Genomic DNA, 15,060 nt, shown 5'->3' with positions numbered 1-15,060 from the left:
ACTCTATGACAACAGTTACTGCTTTACTAGCGAGAAACATTTAACCAAAACAACCCAATAAAAGAAACAACATTCCAGGCAGATTACATCCAGTTCACTAACAAATGAAAGCAAAAGGTTTATGCACCTAAATCTGTCCCATTCCATCATAACTTGTACCATTATGTAATGCTCTGTATTGTCATAAAGAAATTTTGTAAAAACATCAGTATAATAATACTCTAGTAGAGTGTAAAGGGCACATACCTCTATTGAAGCTCCTGGAACCGTCAGAATGCCAGGCATCTACAGTTCTTGGGCTACATTCCATCCCCTACCATGGCGGTTCCCAAAGTGTGCACTGCGGCTCCCAGGGGTGCCGCGGCGCTGTCACAGGGGTGCCGCGGGCCAGCCATAGAAAAAACAAACAACACAAAAACTTACCAATCCGCATGGCGCCGGGAACCAGCATCCTACTCTCTCACGCAGTGACAGCTGCATGAGAGAGGAGGATGCTGGGTCCCGGCGCTAAAAGGAGTGGTACGTTTTTGTGTTGTTTGTTTTTTCTATGGCTGGGGCATGACAGAGGAGGAGGACAGCCTGAGAGGGGCAGTGGAGAACAGCGTGACAGAGGAGGAGGACAACGTGTGAGAGGAGGGGGACAGCATGAGACGGGCAGTGGAGGGGCACAGCGTGAGAGGGTGCAGAGAACGGGGACAGCTTGAGAGGGGGCAGAGGAGGGGGACAGCGTGAGAGGGGCAGTGGAGGGGGACAGCATGAGAGGGGCAGTGGAGGGGGTAGCGTGACAGAAGAGGGGGACAGGAGGAGGACAGCGTGAGAGAGGAGGGGGACAGCGTGAGAGAGGGCAGTGAAGGAGGACAGCGTGAGAGGGGCAGTGGAGGGGGACAGCGTGAGAGAGGAGGGGGACAGCATGACAGAGGAGGGGGGACAGCGTGACAGAGGACAGAAGATGGGGGACAGCGTGACAGAGGACAGAGGAGGGGGACAGCGTGAGAGGGGACAGAGGAAGGGGAGAGCGTGAGAGGGGCAATGTGAGAGAGGGCAGAGGGGGCAGCGTGAGAGAGGGCAGATGGGGCAGCGTGAGAGAGGGCAGAGTGTCTGGATGCAGAGGGGGCAGCGTGTCTGGGGGCAGAGGGGGCAGAGTGTCTGCATGCAGAGGGGGCATTTTTGCATACAACTAAATAAGTATTTTTGTCCTGACCTAAATACTTATTACAATTTTTTGACCCAACTACTTCTAAAACAGGACTGCTCAGTAATTATTTTGGAGGGGTGCCTTGAAAAAATTATGTAGACTCTAAGGGTGCCGCGAACTGCAAAAGTTTGGGAACCACTGGTCTACCAGCTTACCGAGTAGTACACAGTTGTCAGATGATGTATCACTTTATGCCATGACGTAGTCTGCAGACTGCACACGTCAGGTGCCCTAAAAATGACATAAATGGCAGGAGAGGTAAATGCTGTTTACACCCTACTAGAGTGTGTTTTTATAGCAAATGGTTACAGAAAGCATTTGGGTTATATTTCCTTTAAAAAGAAAATTTACACAAAGGCAGTCTTACACTTTTAAAGGATACAAAAATCAAAAAGTTTTACAGAATTTTACAGGTATATTATACATTTCTCGCCACTGCAGTAATGTAACCACACCTGCTCCTACATTATGTCTGACCAGAGTTACATTTGATTTAAATAATTTTTTTAGTAATCATTATTTATAAAAGTGACCTATCTGGGTTTACTTTATAATATGGTGGTAATCACAATGATGTGCTGAACCCATTCTGCTGCCCAAGGTGTCACTTGTACACTAGCAGCCACCTAGCCTCACTTTTCCCTGGTACTCTTGTCACCAGCTGTTCACTGGAGTTGCAGATGTGTTCAATTACACTGTAAGAGGAGTAGGGGCTCACCTTTTGCCCTTCCTCCTCGATCTGTGCAAGTCAGGGCTCTCATTCCTACTGGTGATTGGAGAGATAGGGAAGGTATATTGGGGGACCTGTAGGTGCAGTAAGAACCATTATTTTTGCATTCTCTAGGATGAGGCTGCCTGAGACAAACCTGAGGCAACCCCATGGGAGAAATGGCCCTGGCAGTACCCATAGCAACCAATCATATAGCCTTTAGCAGTCTATGAAGCAGTCAAGCTAATAAAAGCTGAATACATCATTTCTTTTTGCAACATAGGAACAGCTGTGCTCTCCTCTGAACAGCAATGAGCACCAATAAAAATGCACCCTTTTCATGCCTTTATTTTTTTTTCATTTCATTATTCTGACCCTGCAAAATGAAATCTCGTTTTTGCAGTGTTTGCAGTGTTACGCTTATTACGTTCTTTGAAAACTACTCCCCCATTCACCCAACTTCATTCATTGGCCCATAGAAACTTTGGCTCCTCCAACCTGCACCATCTTGCTCTGCAAACAGTTGAGCTTTGACAGAAATTTAGGCTTGAACAAGCGGAGGCAAGTTGCACCAAAGAGGTTTTTGTGCTGCGCCTCAGCCTATTTTACACTTTGTAAATGAGGCCCAGGGCTAGATTTACTAAGCTGCGGGTTTGAAAAAGTGGGGATGTTGCCTATAGCAACCAATCAGATTCTAGCTATCATTTTGTAGAAGGTACTAAATAAATGAAAGCTAGAATCTGATTGGTTGCTATAGGCAACATCCCCACTTTTTCAAACCCGCAGCTTAGTAAATCTAGCCCCCAGTCTCTATGTATTTCCTTGACACCTTGTTACAAATGGTGGGCAGCACAGTGGCCTAGTGGTTAGCACTTCTGCCTCGCAGCACTGGGGTCATGAGTTCGATTCCCGACTATGACCTTATCTGTGTGGAGTTTGTATGTTCTCCCTGTGTTTGCGTGGGTTTCCTCCGGGTGCTCCGGTTTCCTCCCACACTCCAAAAACATACTGGTAAGTTAATTGGCTGCTATCAAAATTGACCCTAGTCTCTCCCTCTCTGTCTGTCTGTGTGTGAGTGTGTCTCTATATTAGGGAATTTAGACTGTAAGCTCCAATGGGGCAGGGACTGATGTGAATGAGTTCTCTGTACAGCGCTGCGGAATTAGTGGCGCTATATAAATAAATGATGATGATGATGATGAATGGTGATCCACAAGCTGGTAGGAGTTTTTTCAACCAATGTGTTACAGCATGAGCACCTTGCTTCTGAGCTGCAGGGTATCTTTCAATTAAGCTCTCGTCTAAGCCTGGCCCTTTTGAGAAAGGAACAATTCTATTTTATCCAGTTAATCCACCTTTATCTTAGCCTTTGACTCAAGATGGATCTATTCAGTATATACAAGCTTGCTGCTTTTACGCCAAGATACCATGAATATCGGTACACTATTCAGGTTCTTACTCTGGCTTCAGAACTTGAACAGCAAAGCACTAGTGGTTAACTTTTGACAAGGATAAGATCAAGGATGAGTTGGAATGAAGCATACCTAAATGAGCTGATCACTCTTTGCAACAAGACAGATTTTTGTTTCAGGGATAGACTTTCAAAGAGTAATGTATCTGCAGAAAATCCCTTGTTCTGTGTATGTACTGGCACTAAAGGCCACTTTGTCAGCATGTGTCCCCAGAAATCGTGAGACACCAAAGCCTGGTTTGCTCTGCACAGGCAATTCTGAGCAATATAAACTGTAATATAAATAAGCAGTATAACTGTCAATATAAATAATACTGTTACCCTTAACTTACTTACACATTGGGTTGTTTATAAGGAAATAATCTCATGTATATGTTATTTTAAAATGTTTAAATCTAATTTTTTTAGCTTCAAAGTTTTGCAATCATAAATTGGAAGTCCAGTTGAGTTCTCTTATGAGTTCCTTCGTGTTTTTGTGTGTGTCTTGAAAAACTCCTTTCATCCATTAATTTGGCAGTCCCAAATTCTCTTCCTGCAATTTTCAGAATTTGTTGACATATTCTGTAAAGACAAGGTCTACATTTTACCACTGCACTGTCCGTTTAGTTATGCCATCAACATAATTCCTGGTACCACTTCGCCTAAACAAAATTACTTTAACAAAATGCCCTCTTACACTGTTCTCAGAACGTTTCAATACAATTTGTGGAGCCACTGTTTTACCGAGACTTGATTTATAGGGTGCATACATTCTTATCCATATTAAATCAGGGCATGAATGAAAGACTACCTTCAATGCAAGAAATGGCCATTACAAATACCTGGTCATTTTTTCAGGGTATACAATGCAATGGTCTGTCAACATATTGTTTACACATTTCCTGGATTATCTCTCAAATGGTCCCAGAAAAAAATAGCAGCATTCATAAACTGTCCACAACTCACTGGCCTGAAAGCCACACAAAGTTTTCTGGGATTGGCTAATTACTATCTGCAATAAATCAGTATCTATTCATACACCCATTCTTGAATCTGGCCACCAGGAGCAGTGTCTGCCTACCAGTTTTTAAACTTCTGTGCTAAAACATCCAGATACAACCTTTCTGCCTTATTTCCTTTTGATAGATGCTTCCCCAGGTCCATGTAGGGGCCATCCTATCTCTCATAAATAAACTTTCCAAATGATACTTATGGTTTTCCTTCTAAAAAATTTAATCTGCTAAAATAAAATTTTCTATAGGTTACAGGATATTTTTATTCACATACCATACACATCTATAGTGGTTCCAAGAATGTTAGTGTAGAACACCTCTAAAATTCCTTCAGGGAAAACATTTATTGCTACTGATCATTGTTCTATGGTTCTCCACATTTTCTGGTCATCCCAATATAACTAAAACATTGGAATTTCATCTTGATGATCTAAAGATCTTATGAATAGCCCAATTTTAAGGAAGAATGTCACCTATTCACTGTTACAATAAAACCCACACACAAATATTAATATAGACTATATAATCCTCCATCTTCCAAAGTTATCACAGTCATCTAGATTCTTTTTCTAAAATGTATCTTTGTTGAAGAGATCTCAAAGCTCCATGATTTGCCGTTACATATTGGAACTTTATTTCCAGGCCTATGTGTATGGACATCATTATGTCTGGGTGGATTTGCTTCCCTGGGCAGAATTTGTGCATAATAATCCATCCTCTGCTAATTAGACTTATTTGTCTCAGGTGCCCATCCTAGATTTTCACTCCCATTTACTACTTCTTCGGATTTTCCTGCTGTTGATACGACCAGCTCAGATCTCCAAGTTTTCTGAAATAACTTTTAACGCTCTGCTTAGTATCTACTCCTCCCAAGATACAAACTGATAGGCATCACTGCTCAGCAACCTTTTTATGTCCAGGGGGTAAGTGTATGAAAGTCCGATTTTTTCAACTTGCCGGAAATCGGCGACTTTGCAGGTAATATTTAAAGCGGCGATGGCTTGTAAAGGCAAGTTTGCCTTTACAAGCCATTGCCGCTTTAAATTTTCAATGCAAAGTCGGCGATTTCCAGCGAGTTGAAAAAATCGGACTTTCATACATTTACCCCCAGAAGTTAAATTATGGGTCTCCAAAATATCAAACTCCTGGTGCCGTCTCTTAAACTCACCCCTCAATTCATTGAACCTTTTAAGTTTGTGAAGTGTATCAACCTGTCTCTGTTTGGTTAAAGTTGAACCCCTTTGCTTACTTATTTATAATGTTTGTTATCTCTCTTTTCTTATACTATTAGTAATTAATCACATCTCTAATGAATACTCCCTAAAACCCCTAGAAGTTGAAGCTCAAAAACAGTTTGAACTAAAACCTATTTTGATCTCACAAGATTTCTTGTGAAATATTATTTTATTCTACTGGAAAGGCTGGGTCAGGGCTTCTGATGTTCATGCCCCTCCATCCCCTTATCTACATTTTCCATTGAAGATGCCTGGAGGTCATCCATAAATGGGGGGATGCTATATCATGCTGCTCACAGTACCAAAACCTTGTATCTGCATTCTCGCTCCCGGTGCTGTGTCTGTGTTTAGATGTGTGCCTGTGTCTTCCTACCTATTATACCTTCCCGCTGAAAGGTGAACAGCAACACAACAGGTTCATGCCTCCTGATGTCAGCAAGTGCAGGATTTAAAGTATGCTTATTGTATATTACTGTGCCTGAGCAAGAGGTATCGTTGCAAATTTCTGTGCTATTTTTGAAGCTACTATTATTGCTCTGGTTGTTTTTTTGACCTTCTCTGATTGTTGATTAATCATCTGTTACTGACACCACCTGTAACCACTCCAGTCTGCATAATGCCCTGGTCTGTGAACCTGTACTCCCGTTTCTTGGCCTGCCTCCAACTTCATCTGTACATTTTCTTATTGTATCCTGGTCCTTGCACTGTCAACTGCTGCCTCGAGGGCCCGCAACCTGTGGTTTTCTCACAGTGAAGCAAACCTACAAATACACAAAAGGGACACGTAATAAATTCAGTGCCAGCGTCCCCTCATACTCATGATTATTGAAATTAATTAAGTGGCTGGGACAAAAATTAAAGTATGTCGGTGTTACGGACTTACCTTATCCCCGCCGCTCCGTCCAGCCGCACTTCCGCATTCGGACCATGTGACCGCACCCGGAGGCGGTCACATGACCACAACCTAGAGGCGGGGATTTTGAATCCCCGTCTGTATAAAAACCTCACTCTGACACTCGCTGAGTGTCAGAGCAACACTTACCTGTTCCTGGCTCCTGCTCTTCGTAGATTGCAGTGTCTTCCTGTTTCCAGTGTCTCCTGTGTGCTGATCTCTGCCTGTTTGACTTCCCTGGCTCTCTAATCCCTGTGTACCGACCCGGCTTGCTGACCATTCTCCTATTCTTGTGACCCGTGTACCGAACCTGGCTTGTTGACTCCGAGTTGCCTTCTGATTCTGCCTGACTCCAGTCCTGTGTACCGAACCGGCTTGTTGACTCCGCTACCACCGCTTCACTCCGCTGTACTACATCTTGAGGCGAACCTGGGGACCGCGACCTGCGACTCCTGGCAGCGAAGCCCACCCCGCCTTGCGGCGGTTCTTGGTGAACACCGGGGAGATCGTTAGACTCCGCACCTCAGGTAAGCCAGCGCTAATCAAGATTAGTAATATAGTATCCAGAATCTGTTACAGTTTGCTCTGACCATGGATACCACAGCTAAAGATCTGTTGGAGCATTTAGTAGGAAGGATGGATAAACAAGAAGCTAACCAAGAGCAACTTTTAAAATTCCTCAATAGCCTATCCACTCGCTTGGATGTTGTCCAGAACACCCTAGTGGCTGGTGGATCACCTGGGCCGGCAGTGGCCCCTGTACCTCAGGCAGCAGCAGCAGCTTCTTCCTCGCAGCTACGGTTACCTAACCCACCTAAGTTCGATGGAGACCCAAAAAATTGCAGAGGATTTTTAAATCAATGCTCTATACAATTCGAGCTTCTACCTGGGAACTTCCCCTCCGGAAAAACGAAAGTGGCCTATGTGATTTCGTTATTGTCCGGTCAAGCCTTAGCATGGGCTTCCCCCTTATGGGAGAGGGACGACCCCATTCTACATGACTTCAACCTCTTCTTGTCCACCTTCAAGAAAATATTTGATGAGCCAGGAAGGGTGTCCAATGCCGCTTCCGGCTTACTACGACTCCGCCAGGGAAACCAGTCTGTGGGGCAGTATGCGGTCCACTTCAGAACCATGGCCTCTGAACTTCGCTGGAATGATGAGGCTCTAGTAGCTACATTCTGGCAGGGCCTTTCAGACCGAATCAAAGACGAGTTGGTATCCCAGGAACTCCCTACATCTTTGGACGACATTATCTCCCTCTGTGTCAAAGTTGATTTGCGTTTCAAGGAACGTAATTCCGAGAAGGAACAGTCGCGGCGTAGCATGATTCGCTTGGCCCCCAACTTCCAAACCCCTGTTCTTCCCCCTGAAGAGCCCATGCAACTTGGGAGGACCCGCCTATCAGCCGAAGAGAGGGAGAGGAGATTTCGGAACAAGTTGTGTTTATATTGTGGTGAGAGTGGCCATCTTCTGAGTTCTTGTCCCAAACGCTCGGGAAACGACAGGGCCTAACGAGTTCTGGAGCTGTGTCGTTGGGCCTCTTTTCTCAGTGTCAGTCAGTTCCCAATAGTAATGATTGCCTGTCTATTCCCATTTCCCTTCAGTTAGGACAAAAGACCTTCCCGCAGTCGGCTCTTCTAGATTCCGGGGCCGCAGGAAATTTCATTTCTGCCACAGTAGTTAAACAATTCGCTATTCCCACACAAGCCTTGGAACAACCCATCTCTCTGATGGCCATTGATGGGGGAAGAATCCCTGAGGGGTCCATCTTGGTACGCACTATTCCTCTTCTACTTCAGATAGGAGCACTTCATCGGGAGAAGATTTCTTTTCTAGTAATACAGAGATCTACCAACCCAGTCATCCTAGGACTTCCTTGGTTTCGTGCCCACTCTCCCACCTTGGACTGGAAATCTGGTCACATATTGTCCTGGGGACAGTCCTGCTTCTCTCGCTGCCTACAGAGAGTGGTTCCCCCGAATAGTCCCAGACGTACCCAAGAATTTCCTGTGACTCTCCTGCCTGAGCCATACCAAACCTTCTCTGATGTTTTCTGTCAACAAGAGGCCACTAGACTTCCTCCTCACAGAATCTGGGACTGTGGCATTGATCTGATACCTGGTAAACCCATTCCCAGGGGCCGTGTTTACCCCCTTTCCCTCCCGGAATCTAAGGCTATGGAGGAGTACATCCAAGAAAATCTAAGCAGGGGCTTCATCCGCAAGTCTGCCTCCCCAGCTGGGGCTGGCTTCTTCTTCGTAAAGAAGAAAGATGGGGGCCTCCGCCCTTGCATTGATTACAGAGGCCTGAATGCCATTACCGTTAAAAATCGGTATCCACTGCCACTGATTTCTGAACTATTTGACCGGATCAAGGGTGCCACCATCTTTTCTAAACTTGACCTCAGAGGAGCGTATAACCTTATACGCATTAAGGAGGGGGATGAATGGAAGACGGCGTTTAACACCCGAGACGGCCACTTTGAATATCTAGTCATGCCTTTCGGGCTATGCAATGCCCCAGCCATATTTCAGAGCTTTATGAATGAGCTGTTTCAAGACCTCTTGTACCAATCTGTAGTCATCTACTTGGACGACATTCTCATCTTTTCTCAAGATCTAGCATCTCATCGTACTCATGTATTGGAGGTCCTCTCTCGTATCCGAAAAAATCAGTTATTTTGCAAATTGGAGAAATGCACCTTCGAGCAGAGACAAATTCCCTTCCTGGGATATATTATTTCGGGCACCGGCCTACAGATGGATCCCACAAAATTGAAAGCCATACTTGACTGGCCCCAACCTTCAGGCCTTAAAGCCACTCAACGCTTCCTAGGATTCTCCAACTATTATCGTCAATTTATCAAGGGGTACTCCTCTCTCGTGGCTCCCATCACAGCATTGACCCGCAAATCTGCTGACGCTGGTATTTGGTCCTCTGAGGCTATCCAAGCCTTTATATTATTAAAGTCTCTCTTTTCATCCGCACCCATTCTTCAACAGCCAGATTGTTCTCGTCCCTTTGTCCTGGAGGTAGATGCCTCTTCTGTTGGCACAGGAGCCGTACTATCACAGCGAGGTCCTTCTGGAAAACTTCATCCCTGCGGATTCTTTTCCCGTCGCTTTTTACCTGCTGAGAGGAATTATGGGATTGGCGACAAAGAGCTCCTGGCCATCAAATTGGCTCTCTCCGAATGGAGACATTTACTAGAAGGAGCACAATTCCCTATCACCATATATACCGACCATAAGAATTTGCTGTACCTACGCACTGCCCGATGTCTAAATCCTCGACAAGCAAGGTGGTCCTTATTCTTCTCACGCTTTGATTTCAACATCACTTTTCACTCAGGATCTAAGAACACGAAGGCAGACGCCTTATCTCGCTCTTTTGATCCAGCTGACATGGAATCCTCGGAGGATAAGAAATTCATTGTAAATCCATGTCAAGTATTGGCAGCTACACACCTAAAAAAGGGCTGCCCTCCAGGCAAAACATTCATCTTGCCACATCTACGCACCCGGCTCCTTCACTGGGCTCATCACTCACTCTTCTCTGGGCATGCCGGCATTCGCAAGACCTGGGACTTATTGTCCCGAAGCTACTGGTGGCCTTCCTTGCTGGAGGATGTGAAGAAATTTGTTGCTGCTTGTTCCAAATGTGCTCAACACAAGACCTCTAGGAAGAAGCCTTATGGATGCTTGCTCCCATTACCCATTCCTGATTACCCTTGGTCACAGATCTCCATGGATTTTATCACGGACCTTCCCCCTTCCAAATCCTGTACTGTAGTGCTTGTGGTCACGGATCGCTTCTCTAAAACAGCTCACTTTATTGCTCTCAAAGGCCTTCCTTCTTCCTCCTCCTTAGCCGATATTTTTATTAAAGAAATATTTCGCCTCCATGTCTGTCCTCAACATATTGTCTCCGATAGGGGATCACAATTCATATCAAAATTTTGGCGGTCTTTTTGCAATAAATCCGGGATTAAGCTTGACTTCTCTTCCGCATATCATCCCCAGTCCAATGGGGCTACTGAGAGAACCAACCAAGAATTAGAGAAGTTTCTAAGAATATTTATCTCTAGTAACCAAGACAACTGGGTGGACCTTCTCCCTTGGGCCGAGTTCGCCCATAACAACCATTTTCATGAGGCCATCTCTAACTCCCCCTTTTTTGTTCTGTATGGCTGCCATCCTAGACTACCCACCTTCTCTCAAGTCTCATCTTCTGAAGTTCCAGCAGTGGACTCTCTGGTTCGTAACTTCTCTGATATTTGGGAACAAACCAAGACAAACTTAAAACAAGCAACTACTCGTTCCAAAAAATTCTACGATAAAAGGAGAAGAATGACTCCAAGTTTTGCAGTTGGTGACAGGGTATGGCTATCCACCCAGAACATTCGTTTAAAGGTTCCCAGTAAAAAATTTGCTCCCAAGTTTATTGGCCCATTTGCTATATCTGAGATTATTAATCCCGTAGCCTTTAGATTGAGTCTGCCTCCCTCTTTACGTATACCCAATGTCTTCCATGTCTCCTTGTTAAAACCGATGGTAACCAACAGATTCTCCACCTCATCCAGAACTCCTCCTCCTGCTGTGGATCGGGATCAAGTTGAATACGAGATTAAAACCATCCTAGATTCTCGTAAAGTTCAAGGTGCCATACAGTTCTTGGTGGATTGGAAGGGTTACGGTCCTGAGGAGCGCTCATGGGTAAGAGCCATTGACCTACATGCTCCCCGTCTACTTAGATCCTTCCATAAAAAATTTCCTTTGAAACCCTATTAGGTGTTCGGAGTCCACCTTTATGGCAGGGGGTACTGTTACGGACTTACCTTATCCCCGCCGCTCCGTCCAGCCGCACTTCCGCATTCGGACCATGTGACCGCACCCGGAGGCGGTCACATGACCACAACCTAGAGGCGGGGATTTTGAATCCCCGTCTGTATAAAAACCTCACTCTGACACTCGCTGAGTGTCAGAGCAACACTTACCTGTTCCTGGCTCCTGCTCTTCGTAGATTGCAGTGTCTTCCTGTTTCCAGTGTCTCCTGTGTGCTGATCTCTGCCTGTTTGACTTCCCTGGCTCTCTAATCCCTGTGTACCGACCCGGCTTGCTGACCATTCTCCTATTCTTGTGACCCGTGTACCGAACCTGGCTTGTTGACTCCGAGTTGCCTTCTGATTCTGCCTGACTCCAGTCCTGTGTACCGAACCGGCTTGTTGACTCCGCTACCACCGCTTCACTCCGCTGTACTACATCTTGAGGCGAACCTGGGGACCGCGACCTGCGACTCCTGGCAGCGAAGCCCACCCCGCCTTGCGGCGGTTCTTGGTGAACACCGGGGAGATCGTTAGACTCCGCACCTCAGGTAAGCCAGCGCTAATCAAGATTAGTAATATAGTATCCAGAATCTGTTACAGTCGGCCTCTAGTGGCATTTTAACTGTTTCTAACATGCTTATTTCAAGAGTATTCAAAATGTAGGTACATCCCTTTTTTACTGCGGTCTTTCTAAAAAACCATCAGGTGGGCATGCACTTTGAAATATGTTTGGTGGACAATTAGGGGCACTTGAATAAATAAAGAAGCAGCGTGGTTCACATTTTTTGTGGCTTGCAAATGATCCTTGCTGCGCCTCAAACCTTGGTCCTGCATCTGGGACTATTTTATTGGTTAATCCACACACAGGAAAGTTGAGAAAGACTTTCTTTACACTTGCTACTAGTGACATGAGTTATGGGAGACTTGGAAACTCTTTCTGACCTGCACAGGTCCCCCTAGGCACAGATTACCCAACTGTGGCTTAATCCTCATCCACCAAACTGGCTAATAATGATTGATGAGGAAGGGAAGGTGACTTTGAAAATACGGCTGCCCTGTGACCTTTCAAATCTGCACCAGATGCTTTGGTAAAGTGTCTAGTGTAAAGAATTTAAAATGTGACCCTTGAGCTGTAACCTCTCTCAGACCTGTGAGAAAATCAAGTGTGTTCTGTCTCTGATGGCGTATAACCTACACAACCAGGCATAGATTTTATTTCAAGGAATAAGCCCTTAAAAATTGGCATCAATATCCATAAGTCATACAATTGAAAATAATTACAAATAAGGATGTTTATAGTGGGTTTGTCCTTAATGTTAAATTTTGTAACTCTACCAGATGAAGAGACCTCTATGGTTTTACGTTTCTACAGGAGAATTTAATAAAACCTTTAATATTTAAAGAAATCTAAAAACTACTTTGCAGTAAAGTTTATTCTAAGCACATGTTCCTGATTCTCCATAAAGCTCACTGATAAACTCATTTTGCCAAGAGAACCACAGTTATCTACGTATTTATTGTCCTAGCTGATAAATGTTTTATTTTAAAGTAATGCTTAAGCTGGGTACAGACTACATAATTTACCACCAACTTTTTATGCCGATCGATTTTACATCCGATCCAAGGTCCGATCTCTCGGTCCATGGGCTGCATACACACTAGCCTTGTTTCAGACAATAAAGGGAAGAGCGGCTGTCCCGGTAGCGACTTTTTACAGCCATGCTGTCGTGAGCAATGATTTTAATTTCATACACACTGAAGCATCATTTGCGGGCATGTAACGATATACCAAATACATTAGCATAAAGGGGCAGAGCTTTCACTATAGTTAACACCCAAAACCGCATAAATAGAGAAGGCCACACTGTTTCTTCATTCAATCCTATAAAATAGAAGTTTATTACCATACATAAAATTTAGAAAAAACATTTAACTTGTAAAGTGTAATGCAATAATTTTTCCCCAATAATAAAATCCCTTCGTATGTAATGGTCCTATTTGGGTTAAAGTAATAGCCCAAAATCTCCATACACTAGGTTATTATACATGAACAGGCATCGCCCACAATGCTCCATTCTCTGCGGGCATCATCGCTGGTTGGTCCACAGCAGAAATGAATGCCCATGTCTGAGTGTATAAAATGACAAGAGCCTGTCTGGCACCAAGAAAAGTGAGACGATGGCGGGTGATGAGAAGGTGTCAGTGAGCGTTGCAGCTATGGCGATAGAGACAGAGTCAGAGATGGTGTTTGAAGGGCCAAAAAATGTTGAAAAAGTTAAGGTGGGGATGGAGATGCTCAAGAAGAGCAAAGAGCAAAGCCAATGAGCCTAAGAAAGGTGGAGATGATGGTAAAAGTACTGGACCAGCACGACTACGATATTAAAAAAAAGTGAGTAGCACGTGTAGTGTACCTGTTTGAAGGACTTAATTTCATTCTAGTCTCAAGTGAAACATCGCAAACGTCTGATTTGTAACATAGATTTTTTTTTTTGTCAGAACGAAGAATTAACGGTGAGAAAGCCAGTTTAGATACCACTGATACCACTAATGTAACACCTGTTATCAAACAAGAAAAAAAATTGATGTTGAATACCAAGATATGAAATAAGTTATACACAAAGGTATTTCAGTGAACATGTATAGACAACTAAATGCTTTGGTCACATACCTGTACCATTATAATAACCAAAATGGTGCCTGTTTTCCAGAATATATGAAGTTTAAGCCCGCTATTATTGCGATTGTGTCAGAGAGACCACAACATAAACTGATCTCGAGTAGTGTGCAAGTTGAGCAAATGGTATTTCTAGTGTTAGATATAGATTACAGATAAAGAAATTTATTGGTAAACATTTTTTATTTTCTTGTTTCGTAGATAAAGAAATCAAAAGGGAATATAAACCCAAGTGACATCAAGAAAAAAATTAAAAACATTGAGAAAAATTTTGTTGAAATGTGTATGCTGTTTGGAACTGTTCTCCCACAAACCACTAGCACCTTTAAAGTGTAATACTATTTTTTTAATTTCTGCTATAAAAAAAATTGTACTTTTTCCTGCAATAAAACTGTTGCATGAACACTGTGTGGTTTATTTTGGGTATTTTAGAAATATTAGTTAATAAAGATTAATATGACTTTATGGGGGGTATTCAATTGTTCCTCCGGGCGCCGCCGGAACGAGCGCGTTAAAACTATTACCATTTATACGGTAATTACTCGCTCAATTTCAGCTCGCAGCTCCCTGAGCAGCGAGCTGAAATTGAGCGAGTAAATTACCGTATGAACGGTAATTACGCGCAATATTACCGTATAAACGGTAATAGTTTTAACGCGCTCGTTCCGACGGCGCCCGGAGGAACAATTGAATACCCCCCTATAAGTTTAATAGTTTATAAAGGTATAAGTTTATAAAGGGTAAATATGAATAGGTTCCCAGTATAGATGCAAAGGGTAATAACTAGAGATGTTCACTAACCCCCGTGTTTTGGTTTTGAATCTGGGTTACCGTCGTGTTTTGGTTTTGGTTTTGCCAAACCGCCCTTGCGTGTTTTGGCTTTGGTTTTGGTTTTGTTTGGTTTTGTTTAGCAATTTGTTAAAAAAAATATATTTTGTACCTACATTATTATTAACCTCACTACCACTAATTTCCAGTCATTTCCATTCAATTTTGACCACCTCCTAGGTCACAATATGATTTTCATATACTTTCAAAGAAATATTGCTGCAGTTCTTGCCAGT

At 43.7% G+C, this 15,060-nt stretch overlaps 1 protein-coding gene across 1 annotated transcript in view; it reads left to right on the top strand.

The window, feature by feature from the left end:
- Nucleotides 1–14,338, top strand: part of BMP7 (bone morphogenetic protein 7) — a 97,383-nt gene extending 83,045 nt beyond the window's left edge. Inside the window, exon 8 of the mRNA XM_075176487.1 lies at nucleotides 14,198–14,338. The gene's annotated coding sequence lies outside the window, so the exon portion shown is untranslated. The remainder of the gene's footprint in view (nucleotides 1–14,197) is intronic.
- Nucleotides 14,339–15,060: the final 722 nt, after the last annotated feature.

This window comes from Mixophyes fleayi, chromosome 6 (assembly GCF_038048845.1).
Source record: "Mixophyes fleayi isolate aMixFle1 chromosome 6, aMixFle1.hap1, whole genome shotgun sequence".
Classification (NCBI taxonomy): Eukaryota; Metazoa; Chordata; class Amphibia; order Anura; family Limnodynastidae; genus Mixophyes; species Mixophyes fleayi.
The sequence above is the reverse complement of the archived record's forward strand: the minus strand, read 5'-3'. Positions and strand labels throughout refer to the sequence as shown.